Consider the following 13,909-nt stretch of genomic DNA (forward strand, 5'->3'; position numbering starts at 1 on the left):
AGGTAAAATAGATTGAATGGTCTAATGACTAATTTTTTAACACAATGCCTAATCTCAATTTTCTCTCTTAATAAAATAACACTAGTGAATTATATTTAATAAGTGTTTTATATAGGCCAGACATTGTGCTAAGCATTATACACGGTGAATAAGGAACCCTATTTTACTCACAGTAATTCTATAATGATTTATATCTTCTCACAGATGAGCAGAGACTATATACCATTATAGATTTATCTGAGTCTACACTCTTAACCGCATACTGTCTCAGTAACAAGGAAGATGGATAAGGATGGTGGGGAGGGTCAAGAGTAAAAGATTGGAGGCAGGCTAAAGAATGAGAAAATATTAGAAGAAAAGTGAGAAATATTGAAATAATTAGGGTTGAGGAACACTTAGGATCTATTTTGGTTGCAGTTATCCAATTCTGTTGAAAATAAATTTAATTAGACTGTAGTCTGTGTATGATTGAACCAAACCAGAAAAACCAATACCTAAGATCTAAATACTACAACTTCATGCTACCCTAGGCTTCAATGACACCAAAAATGTTCTATATTCCTTAATAGAAAAAACAAAATCTTCCATCCTGATTCTCTACTTATTACAAATTCTTGAATCTTTCTTGAATATATTTGCCTTCTTTTGATTCAACTTTTGATTTCAAGAGTTGTGGGGCGCGGCAAAGCGTTGCCGCAAAGCAGGATAGAAAAAGCTGAGTCATCCATCCTGTAGCCAGTGCGCATGCGTTGAGATATGCTAACAAGGTTTTAGAGCAGTAACCAGTCCGAAGGCGACGCGTAACTATGCCTTCGATATGAACCAGTCAGAGACTTGCACAGTATCCCGAATCTTATATAGGCAGCTGCCGTTACGGCTGCGGGGTCTTCCTTCCATCTTTCTCTAACCGAGCTGTACTCCAATAAAGTGTGATACGAGAAGAATCTAGCGTGTGGCGACTGTTATTCTGCTGGTCAGACGCAGCTCGCCATAAGTGGTGCCGAAACCCGGGAATCGTTGCACCTCGCATGGAGGACCGATTCAGAACTCGACACACGGAGTGAACCGTCGGAGTGAGCCGTCGGTGAGTAGTCCAGTCAGGTAAAATTTTCGCTTTCAGTTTTGTTCCTTTTGTTGTCCTCGCGTTCTTCCTTTGTGTGTTGTCGGCGTGGCCGAGTGCGCACCCCTGGTCGGTAAACAGTTCGAGTGTTCTCCAGCGGCTTTCAGTAGGAATCGGCGGTATGGGGAATAGCTCATCTGCCGAAACTGCCATTGAGTTTCATGAACCCATTCAAGCCTTATTGAGAGATCGGGGACTTAAGCTGTCACAGAAAGCCATAAGCAAGTTATTACAAGATATTGATGGCGCTGCACCCTGGTTTGCAGTGTCTGGCAGCTTGACTGTTCCATCATGGGAAAAACTCGGAAGAGATCTAACTGAGCACAGTAAGCTGGGAGAGCTTTCTCGGGGTACCCTCCCGTTGTGGAAGTTGATACACTCGTGTCTCAAGGGGGGAGGATGTGAGGATATAATTCAAAGGGGACGCAAGGCTCTTAGTATGTGTCAAGATAGTGCGTCAGAAGGCGAAAATGTAGGGACTACTGTAAATAGGCCTAAAAATCCAAGAAGAAGAGAAGAAAAACAAGCAGAAAAACAAGGGCCGGCGCCAAGATTGTATCCGCTCTTAGATGAGTTTAAAGCTTTACATTTATCTCAGGAAGAATTGAATCCCAAAGAAGAGGCAGCTTTAGAAGAGGCGGCTGCAGAGTATGAACGGGGACAGTATGGGAGTTCCCCGTGTGCTCGTCCGCCATTATATGCCCCCGCTGCAGCACGAGCTTCCGCGCTTGTACAGACCCCTGCTTCAGCCGCTAATGCCCCCTGTGTACCTCAAGGACCATTAAAATGTACTTTTATCCCTCGGGAGGCATGGTCTCAGGTGCCCATGGCCTTTCCCGCATTTGAGGATCCAGCCACTCGTCAGAGATATTATGAGATGATAGATCATAAAATAATCAAGGATCTTGCAGAGGCTGCCAGAGGATATGGAGTCACTGCTAATTATACTCTGATGTTATTGCAATGCCTTACCCGAAATGCATTGACGCCCACAGATTGGCAGGACATTGCGCGTGCTTGCTTATCAATGGGGCAGTATCTGGACTGGAAATCTATTTTAACTGACTTGGCATATGGTCAGGCACGAGAGAATGCCGCTCATGGGCAGCCTGCCTGGAATGTTGATATGTTATTAGGGCAAGGTCAATGGTTGAATAACCAAACAGTGTTTCCTGTGGAGGTCTATGGCCAAATAAACCAAATTGGTATGCAGGCCTGGCGTGCCCTCCCAAATAAAGGAGAAGTTTCAGGAAACCTGACTAAGATCATACAGGGCAGTACAGAAGCATTTTCTGATTTTGTAGCCAGAATGATGGAAGCTGCTGGTAGGATTTTTGGTAGTGTAGAAGATGCTATGCCATTAGTGAAGCAATTGATTTATGAGCAATGCACGAAGGAATGTCGTAGAGCAATCACACCAGTAAAAGGAAAGCCTTTAGATGTCTGGATGAAAATGTGCAGAGAAATAGGCGGGCCATTGTCTAACACTGGTCTTGCTGCAGCAGTTCTGGCCGCTGCCCGAAATACAACTGGTACCGTGAAATCAGGGGTTTGTTTCCAATGTGGACAGTCTGGGCACATTAAAAGGCAATGTAGAAATTTAGGCGCGAGACCTAAAACGTCTTCGCCCCAGAAAATGCCAGGGACTTGCCCCCGATGCAAAAAAGGAAAGCATTGGGCCAACGAATGTAGATCTATTAAAGATATAACTGGACAAGTTATTCAGCCTGTTGCATCTGCAGTTAACCCTAGATCCACCTATGCTTCCGAGTCAAAAAACGGGAGAACGGGCCCATGGTCCCAGGGCCCGAAAGTTTTTGGGGCCCACGAGAATGTGACTTTTCAGCCACCCCGACCCCAAGGCGAGCCACGACAGGATCCGCAGGGTTGGACCTCCGTGCCACCTCCAGAGTGGTATTAACAGCATCTATGGGTATACAACCTGTAAGTACAGACATGAGTGGACCACTGCCAAAGGGAGCAGTTGGGTTGGTGATTGGCCGTTCCTCTTCTACTTTGAAAGGACTTATAGTCCAACCTGGAGTAATTGACCCCGATTATACTGGACTCATTAAAGTGATGTGTCAATCCCCTAGGGGGGTAAGTATCATAAATCCTGGAGATCGGATTGCTCAGTTGTTAGTTTTATCATCTCTCCATGAGAATTATCCTGCATGCCCTAAGGAGCGGGGAGCTAACGGTTTTGGATCTACAGGAGTTGATTTTGCCCTTTTGTCATTGTCTCTTGACGATCGTCCAATGTTGGATTTGAAGATTGAAGGGAAGATATTTCCCGGATTAGTGGATACTGGGGCAGACCGTAGCATCATCACCCTCAAGTTTTGGCCAAAGTCCTGGCCTTTGCAACGATCTTCCCAGACGTTGCAGGGGCTAGGGTATGCACAGGCCCCTCACATTAGTTCCAAAGAATTGACCTGGATCTCAGGAGATCAGAGAGGGAAGTTTCGTCCCTTCGTGGTTGAGGGTTTACCGCTTAACTTATGGGGAAGAGATGTACAGAGTCAATTGAAACTTAGGCTTACTAATGATTATTCTGAGGTTTCTCAACAAATTATGTTGAAGTCAGGGTTCATACCAGATAGAGGGTTAGGAAAAAGGTTACAGGGGATTACTGCCCCTATAGAAGCCCATGGGAATCCTCATCATCGAGGGTTGGGTTTTTCCCAGGGGTCACTGAGTTAATGATTCCGATTACTTGGATGACCACGACACCAGTGTGGGTACCTCAGTGGCCTCTATCAAGGGAAAAACTGGAGGCAGCATCACAGCTAGTGGAAGAACAGTTACAGTTGGGGCATTTAGAACCCTCTCATTCACCCTGGAATACTCCCATTTTTGTTATTAAGAAAAAGTCAGGGAAATGGCGTTTGCTTCATGATCTGCGAGCAATAAATCAACAAATGCAGGTCATGGGTCCCATACAACGCGGGTTGCCAATGTTGACAGCCATCCCGCGAGGCTGGCCAGTTATAGCAGTAGATATAAAGGACTGTTTTTTCTCTATTCCGTTGAATAGGCAGGATAAAGAGAGATTTGCTTTTACCCTACCCTCTGTTAATCATGAAAAGCCTGATCGGAGATATCAATGGGTTGTGCTTCCTCAAGGCATGGCTAACAGTCCCACTATGTGCCAGCTGTATGTTGACACGGCTTTGCAACCTGTACGAGACAAATTTCCCGGGGTAAGAATCATCCATTATATGGATGATGTGTTATTAGCGGCCCGTAGTATGGATTTACTTGATAACGTTTTAGGTGAATTAACTGAACATTTGAGAACGAAAGGTTTGTTTCTTGCCCCAGAAAAGATTCAGAAAGGAGATGCCATAAAATTTTTAGGGACCACTATTGATGAGACTACAATTACTCCCCAAAAAATTGAAATCCGGACCAGTAGCTTAACTACTTTGAATGATTTCCAGCGGCTTTTAGGAGACATAAATTGGGTTCGACCATATTTAAGTTTGACTCGATTGGAATTGAAGCCCTTGTTTGAAATATTAGAAGGCAATCCTGATCTTAACTCTCCGCGTCGCATGACTCTTGAAGCTCGGAAAGCACTCCGTAAGGTGGAACAGGCCCTTATGAAGGCACAATTGCTGCGCTGTGAGCCTACCCTGCCTATTTGGATGTGTGTTCTCCCCACCTTGGAGTTTCCTACTGGTGTTCTATGGCAAAATGGACCCTTGCTTTGGATCCACACTAAATCTGTGGGGATGAGAACCCTGTCGCACTATCCATCCATGGTTGCTGAGGTAGCTCTATTAGGTATTAAACAATGTGTTTCCTCTTTTGCAAACTCACCAGACAGACTTGTAATCCCCTATACGAAAAATCAAATAGAGGTTTTAACTGCAACTACCTCTGAATGGGCTATTCTTATTTATACCTTTTCCGGGGTAATTGATAATCATTTGCCTAAAAGCGAGCTTTTGGAGTTCATGATTCAACAACCTGTTATTTTTCCAAAAGTTACTGTGCAACAGCCCTTGGATGATGCCTTAACCATTTACACAGATGGATCTAAATCAGGAAAAGGAGCTTATATGGTCCAAGGACAACAGCCGGTGGTTATGAACTATCGCCCCGGCACTCCTCAGGTTGTAGAATGTCAGGTGGTGTTGGAAGTTTTTAGACGCTTTCAGGAGCCCTTTAATTTAATTTCTGACTCATTATATGTAGTGAATGCAGTAAAAATCTTGGAAATTACACCCTATGTGAAATCATCTAGTACAGTAGCGACCCTATTGACAGGTCACAGATATTGTCGCGTGTGCAGCCCTTTTACATTACCCATATTCGAGCACATTCCTTGTTGCCTGGCCCTATGGCAAAAGCAAATGAGCAGGTTGACCTGGCTACACGTGTTCTGGTAGCGCTGGATCCCGTAGTGCAAGCTCAAGAATTTCATGACCTATATCATGTGTCATCTACTGTCTTAAGAAAAAAATTTCATATTACCAGGGAATTAGCCAGACACATTGTGAAAAGTTGCTCTGCCTGCGCTCAGTTCTTGCCTGCCCAACATGTTGGTGTTAATCCCAGAGGTGTTGCTCCAAATGAGTTATGGCAAATGGATGTCACTCATGTCTCTTCGTTTGGAAAACTACAATATGTACATGTGTCAGTAGATACTTGCTCGGGAGTATTTCATGCAACTCCCCTCTCTGGGGAACGGGTTCAACATGTTATTACCCATTGCCTTGAGGCCTGGGCAGCCTGGGGTAAGCCCACCAAGATAAAGACGGATAATGGCCCAGCCTATAGTTCTAAAAGTTTTGCTCTTTTTTGTCAACGAATGCAGGTGCTGCATGTTACTGGCTTGCCCTATAACCCACAAGGCCAAGGGATTATAGAGCGTGCCAATAGGACACTCAAAGAACTATTATTTAAACAAAAAGGGGGAATAGCAGAGAACTGCACCCCCAAACAGAGATTATCACTTGCCTTATTTACTATAAATTTTTTGAATGTGCATGATGATGATAAAACTGCTGCAGAGCGTCATGTGGCATTGACTCATAAAGAATATAGTACAGTGATGTGGAAAGATGTATTATCCAACCAATGGAAAGGCCCGGATCGCGTTATTGCTCGATCCAGGGGATCTCTTTGTGTCTCTCCACAGGATCAGGACCCGATTTGGGTGCCGTCAAGATTGACACGGAGCGTGGAAGAGAAACTCGAAAGGGATGCCGAGTGTCGCACGGATGATGCAACAATGGATGATCGTAATGTTTCTTCCCTTGCTCAAGGCAGAGAACCTGACCTTTTGGGGAATCAGCCGGACCTGGCCAGTTCCCATGCCGGTGCATTCCCAGAGTAGAGTGCTCCCTATGCTGTATTCCACTAGCTGTGACATGAATGCGGCATGCACCACGCCATTAAAGCTTGATTGGGTGCCTTATAATGCTAGTAATATAGTTTTGAACAGAAGTCTTTGTTTCAGTTTCGATACTGACAAGGATTGTATTATTTTGAAAAAAGGAATATTACAGGCGTGGGAAAGCCCACTAAGGCATAGTATAGTTCCATTAAAGGTTTTGACGGAAGCGTTACAGCAGATTGCCTCTGGAGCCCAACAAGGTCAGGGTACGGGAATCAATGGCACTGACGAGGCAAATGTCACTACCTTTGCCTTGGAGCATACAGGCATAGTTCCAGTAAGGAAAAACTCTTCTTGTGTACTGGCTAATAGGACCATTGTTGCTCCCTACTGTGAGCCAGATACGGCATCACCCCCGATTTTCACCCAATGTCAAGATAGAACCCTAGCGAAATATGAAATTAGCTCAGGTTTTCGATTTTCCCCTGATTTGAAGTCTTATATGGGTAGAAAGAATAAAATCACTAATGAGCGTTGGGTTTTTGAAGGGTGGCCATTTTACTCCTGGCTGTTGATTAATGAAGTGGGGGCCAGCATGGATATCTCTGCTTTGGCCATGTTGCAGCAAAGTAATGGTACCTATTACAATGTTTCTGGGACGGTGCAACATTCCAATGGGACCAGATATAAACTTAAGATCATGAAAACATATGAATCAGTGTATAATTACACCAGATCAGCAGCAGCGGTTTGTGTGAAATCGCCCTTTGTGCTGCTGCTTACTAATAACAGTGCAAATTGCACGAGATCTGGCCACTGCTGGCTGTCTGAGTGTTGGAATGGGACTCAGGTTACCACTGCCATCGTGGTGCGGGTGCCTACTTTCGTACCTATTCCGATTCGGGCAGATCCAAACAATTTCCCCATTTTAAATTTGCTTCGTATTAAAAGAGATTTTGGCATCACTGCCGCCATTGTCACAGCAATAGCCATTTCTGCCACCGCAGCGGTTACCGCAGGTGTAGCAATGGCGAGCCAAGTTAAGGCCGCAGGAGAAATCAATGAAATTGTGACAAAAACTTCACAGATTTTGGAAGAACAGACTCGATTTGATGCTCATATTGTGAGTGGCATTTTAGCTACCAATGAAAGAATCAATCTATTGGAAGAGGCCATGGATGATTTATATGGCCTCATACAAGTGGGCTGCATGCAGCATGTAGGCCATGTGTGTGTCACACCTTTTCTCGTTCCAGATGCACTCAATAAAAGCAGAGTGATCGGAAGATTCCTAGCGGGAAATTGGTCCCGAGAGGCGGAACGGATGATACTGAAACGGAAGATTCAAATATTGCGGCTTAATGCTACCAAACTGGAGCCAGTTACTTTCGGGGACTTTACCTCTTGGCTCTCCTCCGCTTTCTCCTTTTTCAAAGAGTGGGTGGGAGTAGCTACGTTTGCAGCCTGCTGCCTGTTTGGGATTGTGCTATGTCTCTGGTTGGTCTGTCGAATTCGTATCCGAGCGCGTCGAGATAAGGTTCTGCTCATTCAGGCGCTTTTGACTATCGGTGAAGGTGATTCCCCTGCAGCCTGGCTCTCTGCCCTGAATAATCCCAGATGACTGCCCTTGCACGGAGAGGCCTTGCTGCCATTGCACCTCCATAGGGAGCTCTGTTTTAGGTCTCGACAGCCCTTGCACCCTGCAGCCCTATGCTGGCATTGCACGCAGGAGGGTGTCGTAGATGTGCCATAGACAGCCCTTGCACCCTGCCGCCCTATGATGGCATTGCACGCAGGAGGGTGTCATAGATGTGCCAGTGAAAAACTGCCGTTGAACCGTGAGCACACCATGGTGTGAGCATGTGTACCGGCAAAACTTCACTGTGCTATAGTAAATAAATAAGGGGGAGATGTGGGGCGCGGCAAAGCGTTGCCGCAAAGCAGGATAGAAAAAGCTGAGTCATCCATCCTGTAGCCAGTGCGCATGCGTTGAGATATGCTAACAAGGTTTTAGAGCAGTAACCAGTCCGAAGGCGACGCGTAACTATGCCTTCGATATGAACCAGTCAGAGACTTGCACAGTATCCCGAATCTTATATAGGCAGCTGCCGTTACGGCTGCGGGGTCTTCCTTCCATCTTTCTCTAACCGAGCTGTACTCCAATAAAGTGTGATACGAGAAGAATCTAGCGTGTGGCGACTGTTATTCTGCTGGTCAGACGCAGCTCGCCATAAAGAGTTGAACTTTAGATCCACCTCAAATAATGGTACTCATGAGGACTTTCTAGCTTTGCTCTGACAAGATCCCCTCGGTTCAAATATATTCATCAGCGTTACCCTTTTTTGTCAACTCTGAAAATTTTAGTTTCTGATTTACATGCCATAGATTATAAGCATACAAAAATCATAAAAAAGACAAGTTCAGGACTACTAATAATAAGAAGCAAGCTCATACAGGAGAAAGCATAGACACAAATAATAAGAAGCTGAGAAAATTTAATCCAGAAAGTCTTTCTGGGTACAGAGAGATTAAAAAAAGGAGATATTGAGTAGCATGGAGGTTAGATGGAAAGGAAAGGAAGTAGAAGATTTAATATGTATTAAACAAACAAATAAACAACAAAATAACAACTACATATCAGGAATTTTACATATACAAACTAATTTAATTCTCTTAAGAAATACATGCCATTATCACTCACATTTTCCAGATGTAGAATCAAATACAAACAAAATTTAGCAACTTATGTTAAGTCATTTCTTATAAGTGATAGAATTAAGATTCAAGTTCAGGTTTATTTTACCTCAAATTCCATTCTTTTCATTAATTCATTAACTTACTCCTTCTACTCATTTAATTTGCTCTCATAAGTATGAGTTTCTTACACAGAATAGGTATTTTGTTAACTTTGAACAGATGAGTTGATATATAGATACACAAACAATAGAGCAAATGAAGAAAGTCTGAATTATTAGTAGCAAATACATTCCCACATTCTCCCAAACTCTGACTTTGTTAAGAGCCTGCAATATATTTCAGGATGACAAGAACTGTATTCTGAACTTAGTTTGAAGTTGCATTCTGCTTCTTTGAGATAACACTTAGGTCTCAAATGGAACAGCTAGCATGAAAGAAAGATCTTTCCTCAGCACATTTCTTAAGTTGTACTCATTGCTTTACCTCACAAGGGATGGGGAGAGGCTAATTATTGTTTGGACTTTTAAAAAATATCTTGCTTGGAGCTCCCAAGTTTGGATAGAGACCAAGAGAGGAAAATAGAGAAAAAGGAGAGATGATTAAGAATCTAACTATAACAATGACTTCAATATCTGGGGCACCTGGCTTGCATTTTCTCCAGAAACTCTATACCTTGCAATTACATGGTATTGCTTAGGGGAAGCAGTACCAATGTATGTTCATGCCAAAGAAAACTGACCAAAGGCACACAGAACACACTGAAATACATAAATAGAAACATAAACCTGACTTTTTATCTTAAGTTAAGCAAATTATTGTAAAATAAGTTGGAATCTTTCTATTCTTTTGTGACATCCTAAAAATAGATGATCCAGAAAGTAGGGAAAATAAAATGTGTTCTGGAGGAGAGGACCTTCAAGATGGCGGAGGAGTAAGACGTGGAGATCACCTTACCCCCAAAAAATAAATCAAAAATGGATCTACATGTGGAACAACTGCTACAGAACACCTACTGAGTGCTGACAGAAGACCTCAGACTTCCCAAAAGGTAAGAAACCTCCACGTACCTGGGTGGGGCAAAAGAAAAAAGAAAAAGCAGAGACAAAAGAATAGGGATGGGACCTGCACTTCTAGGAGGGAGCTGTGAAGGAGGAAAGGTTTCCACACACTAGAAGCCCCTTCACTGGTGGAAATGGGGTGTGGGCAAGGGGGAAGCTTCAGAGCCACAGAGGAGAGTGCAGCCACAGGGGTGCAGAGGGCAAAGCACAGAGATTCTCACACAGGGGATTGGTGCTGACCAGCACTCAGCAGCCTAAGAGGCTTGTCTGCTAAACCACATGGGGCTGGTGGGGGATGGGAGCTGAGGTTTGGGCTTTGGAGGTCAGATCCCAGGGAGAGGACTGGGGTTGGCTGTGTAAACACAGCCTGAAGGGGGCTAATGAACCACAGCTAGCTGGGAGGGAGTCCGGGAAAAAGCCTGGAACTGCCTAAGAGGCAAGAGACCATTGTTTCAGGATGCGCAAGGAGAGGGGAATTCAGAGCATTGCCTAAACAAGCTCCAGAGACGGGTGCAAGATGCAGCTACCAGCAGGGACCCCAGAGACGGGCATGAGATGCTAAGGCTGCTGCTGCATCCACCAAGAATCCTGTGTAAAATCACAGGTCAATATCCACACCTCCCTGGGAGCCTGTGCAGCCCACTACTTCCAGGATCCCATGATCTAGGGGCAATTTACCAGAGAGAACACATGGTGCACCTCAGGCTGTTGCAACGTCACATAGGCCTCTGTCACCACAGGCTCGCCCTGCATTCCATAGCTCTCCCTCCTGCTGGCCTGAGTGAGCCAGAGCCCCTTAATCAGCCACTCCTTTAACGCCCTCCTGTCTGGGTGAAGAACAGATGCCAGAGGGCGACCTACATGCAGAGGCAGGGTAAATCCAAAGCTGAAACTCAGGAGCTGGGCAGGCAAAGAAGAGAAAGGGAAATCTCTCCGTGCAGCCTTAGGAGCAGTGGATTAAATCTCCACAATCAACTTGATATACCCTTTCTCTGTGGAATACCTGAATAGACAACAAATCATCCCAAAATTGAGGCAGTGGACTTTGGGAGCAACTGTAGACTTGGGGTTTGCTGTTTGCAACTGAATAGTTTCTGATTTATATTTTTTTCTTAGTTTAGTTTTTAGTGCTTGTTATCATTGGTGAATTTGGTTATCAGTTTGGATGCTCTCTTCTTTTTTTTAAATTACTTTAAAATTTTAATAACATATGTTATTAATTTTTATTTTAATAACTAATTTTATTTTTTTCTCCCTTTCTATTTTTCTCCCCTTTCTTCTGAGCCATGTGGCTGACAGGGTCATGGTGCTCTGACTGGGTGTCAGGCCTGATCCTCAGAGGTGGGAGACCCAAGTTCCAAGTTCAGTACATTGGACCACCAGAGACCTCCTGGCCCCACGTGATATCAGTCAGTGAGAGCTCTCACAGAAATCTCTGTCTCAACACTAAGACCCAGCTCCACTCAACAGCCAGCAAGCTCCAGTGCTGGACACCCCATGCCAAACAACTAGCAAGATAGGAACACAAAACCATCCATTAGCAGAGAGGCTGCCAAAATCATAATAAGTTCACAGACAGCCCAAAACACTCCACTGGACTCTATCCTGCCCACCAGAAAGACAAGATACAGCCTCATCCACCAAAACACAGGCATCAATCCCTCCGCCAGGAAACCTACAAAACCCACTAAACCAACCTTACCCACTGGGGTCAGAAAACAAAAACAATGGGGAAAATGAACCTGCAGGCTGTGAAAAGGAGACCTCAAACACAGTAAGTTATGCAAAATGAGAAGAAAGAGAAATGTGCAGCAGAAGAAGGAACAAAGTAAAAACCCACCAGACCAAGCAAATGAAGAGGAAATAGGCAGTCTACCTGAAAAATAATTCAGAGTAATGATAGTAAAGATGACCCAACATCTTGGAAATAGAATGGAGAAAATACAAGAAATATTTAACAAGGACCTAGAAGAACTAAAGAGCAAACAAACAATGATGAACAACACAATAAATGAAATTTAAAATTCTCTGGAAAGAATCAGTAGCAGAATAACTGAGGCAGAAGAACCGATAAGTGAGCTGGAAGATTAAAAAATGGTAATAACTACCACAGAACAGAATAAAGAAAAAAAGAATGAAAAGAATTGAGGACAGTCTCAGAGATGTCTGGCACAATGTTAAACACACCAACATTCGAATTGTAGGGGTCCCGGAAGAAGAAGAGAAAAAGAAAGGGACTGAGAAAATATTTGAAGAGATTATAGTAGAAAACATCAGTCAAGTCCAGGAAGCAAAGAGAGTCCCATACAGGATAAATCCAAGGAGAAACATGCCAAGACACATATTAATCAAACTGTCAAAAATTAAATACAAAGAAAAAGTATTAAAAAAAGCATGGGGAAAAACAACAAATAGCATACAAGGGAATCCCTAAGGTTAACAGCTGATCTTTCAGCAGAAACTCTGAAAGCCAGAAGAGAGTGGCAGGACATATTTAAAGTGACAAAAGGGAAAAAGTCTACAACCAAGACTACTCTACCCAGCAAGGATCTGATTCAGATTCGATGGAGAAATTAAAACTTTTACAGACAAGAAAAAACTAAGAGAATTCAGCACCACCAAACCAGCTTTAAAACAAATGCTAAAGGAACTTCTCTAGGCAGGAAACATAAGAGAAGGAAAAGACTTACAATGACAAACCCAAAACAATTAATAAAATGGTAATAAGAGCATACATACCAATAACTACCTTAAATGTAAATGGATTAAATGCTCCATCCAAAAGACATAGACTGGCTGAATGGATAAAAAAAATACCCATATATATGCTGTCTATAAGAGACCCACTTCAGTACATAGGGACACATACAGACTGAAAGTGAGGGGAGGGAAAGAGATATTCCATGCAAATAGATATCAAAAGAAAGCTGGAGTAGCAATTCTCATATCAGACAATATAGACATTAAAATAAGACTATTACAAGACACAGAGATGGACACTACATAATGATCAAGGGATCAATCTAAGGAGAAGATATAAAAATTGTAAAAATTTATGCACCCAACATAGGAGCACCTCAATACATAAGACAAATGTTAACAGCCATAAAAGGGGAAACACAATCATAGTAGGGGACTTTAACACCCCACTTTCACCAATGGACAGATCAACCAAAATAAAAATGAATAAGGAAACACAAGTTTAAATGACACATTAAACATGATGGACTTAATTGATATTTATAGGAAATTCCATCCACAGACACCAGAATACACTTTCTTCTCAAGTGCTCATGGAACATTCTCCAGGATAGATCACATCTTGGGTCACAAATCAAACCTTGGTAAATTTAAGAAAATTGAAATCATATCAAGTATCTTTTGAGACCACAGTGCTATGAGTCTAGATATCAATTACAGAAAAAAAACTGTAAAATATAAAAACACATTGAGGCTAAACTCTATGGTACTAAATAACCAAGAGATCACTGAAAAAATCGAGGAAATAAAAAAATACCCTGAAACAAATGACAATGAAAACATGATGGCCCAAAACCTATGGGATGCAACAAAAGCAATTCTAAGAGGGAAGTTTAAAATAATACAATCCTACTTCAAGAACTGAGACAAATCTCAAATAAACAACCTAACCTTATACATAAAGTAATTAGAGACAGTAGAACAAAA

This window comes from Kogia breviceps, chromosome 5, assembly GCF_026419965.1.
Source record: "Kogia breviceps isolate mKogBre1 chromosome 5, mKogBre1 haplotype 1, whole genome shotgun sequence".
NCBI lineage: Eukaryota > Metazoa > Chordata > Mammalia > Artiodactyla > Physeteridae > Kogia > Kogia breviceps.